Here is a 2,167-nt window from a genome sequence, read left to right as displayed (position 1 = left end):
TCATCCATATAAAGAGAAGCGAGAACAAATCAGCGGATGCTCTCAGTAAATTGGCTTCAACAAACTTTGAACATTTTGCCAAAGACATCCGCATCGAAATATTAGATCGCTCGTCTGTTCCGCAGCATCAAGTTTTAGTGATTCAAACGGGAGTAGAATCCTTGATGACACCCATAATAGCATATTTGTCATCCGGAGCACTTCCGAAAGAAAAGGCAATGGCCCGGAAGATAAAGCACAAAGCCTTGAACTATCAGATGCTTGATGGTGTTTTGTACCGACGTTCCTTCCTCGGACCATTACTACGATGTGTGGATGCCGAGGACGCGAATTACCTAATCAGAGAAGTTCACGAAGGAATTTGTGGTCTTCACGTTGGCCCGCGCATGGTCGTTGCAAAATTAATGAATGTTGGATACTATTGGTCAGGGATGCACTTGGATGCAGTTAATGAAATCAGAAAGTGCGATTCTTGCCAAAGGCATGCCCCTAACACGCTGCGACCAAAGAACAAGTTAGTTCCAGTCACTTCAGCTTGGCCGTTCCAAAAATGGGCCATTGATATCATGCGACCTTTCCCTGAAGCCCTTGGACGGGTCAAATTCTTAATAGTAGCCATCGACTACTTTACAAAATGGGTGGAGGCCAAACCAGTTGCTTCTATAACAGCAGCGAGTGTTAAAAAATTCTTGTGGGAATTCATCATATGTCGTTTCGGCCTCCCCCTAGAGCTCGTTAGTGACAATGGAACACAATTCGCGAACAGTGGGTTACAAGAATGGCTAAAAGAATTACACATATCTCAAATCTTCACCTTTGTATCCCACCCGCAAGCAAATGGTCAAGTCGAAAGAACCCATCGGACGATCAAAGGGGGAATCAAAACGAGATTAGGGACAAAATGAACGGGATGGGTGGACGAATTGTCCCATGTACTATGGGCCTTCCGTACTCAAAGGAATTCCAGTAATTCTGAAACCCCTTTCAGTTTAACATATGGCACAGAAGCCATGATTCCCGCTAAGATTGGTATCCCATCCGCCAGAGTTCTTATGATTGAGGATAATGATCATGAACTAGGGATGAATCTTGACCTCCTCGAGGAAAGGAGAGAACTAGCATTAATCCGCAAGCATAATTACAAACGACAGTTGAAAAAATTATATATATCGCGGGTTCAAAGATGTGAATTCGATGCGGGAGACTTTGTCTTCCGCAATAATGAAGCTTCCGGGCAAGAGCCTCTGGGCAAGTTGGCCCCAATTTGGGAAGGACCTTATAAAATTCAGAAAGTTTTATCTAAAGGGGCCTACAAGTTGGAAAGGTTGGATGGGACTGAGATCCCTAGGTCTTGGAATGGGGCCCAACTGAGGAAATGCTACTTTTAGTTTGTCTTTTGGCCTGTGTGCCTAGCTAGATATTAAGAACCGTTGTAATTTCGTTCCCTGTAATTCGGCTTACGCCTCAGTTATGAAAATTTTCTTTACAGTCAAGTGAGACTTGTATTATTATGTAATCATTTATTGGCATACAAAGAAGATCCTACAAAACACTTATATTATGACAAATAAACAAAGTGTACCGGATACAAAATAAAACCTTCTTTATTTACACAAATGGGATTACAAACAAACAAAAAAGGATCAAGTTACAAGAACAGAAAAAATCATGGTGCAGCATCATTATGCTCCGCACCTTCGCCTCCCACATCATCAGCATGTTCGTCATCTTCTTCTTCCTCGTTTTCTTCATCAAGTTCAAGAAGATTGTTTAGCTGCTGGATGCTATCCTCCTTATCAGCAAGCTCGGATATCTGCTCCGTCAAAGAGAATTGCAAAGAATCAAAGTCCTTTGATTTCTGTTTGAGGATGGCAACAGTATCTTGGCTAGCCAAAACATACTCCTCAGGAGGCTTGGAGTTTAATCCAAACTAATAACCTTCTTGGAAGCCTAGTTGGCGACCGGCCTGTTTAAAAGCTTTGAAGAGGATAGCAACACAATTCCCAAGCTCATCACTAGCCCGGACATCAGCAATGACCTGTCAAAATTATCATGCATAAATAACTCTAAACACTTAGATTATTTATGGTTAGAATAAAATACATACCTTGGGAATAGCTTCCGCCAATAGCCATTTTTGATCCGCCTTGGCCTGAATAAGCTCCAT

Source organism: Bidens hawaiensis, unplaced genomic scaffold (assembly GCF_021521415.1).
Source record: "Bidens hawaiensis isolate Kalapana, Puna unplaced genomic scaffold, B.hawaiensis_p1.1 tig00001369_1, whole genome shotgun sequence".
Lineage (NCBI taxonomy): Eukaryota > Viridiplantae > Streptophyta > Magnoliopsida > Asterales > Asteraceae > Bidens > Bidens hawaiensis.
This window is presented reverse-complemented; position numbering follows the sequence as displayed.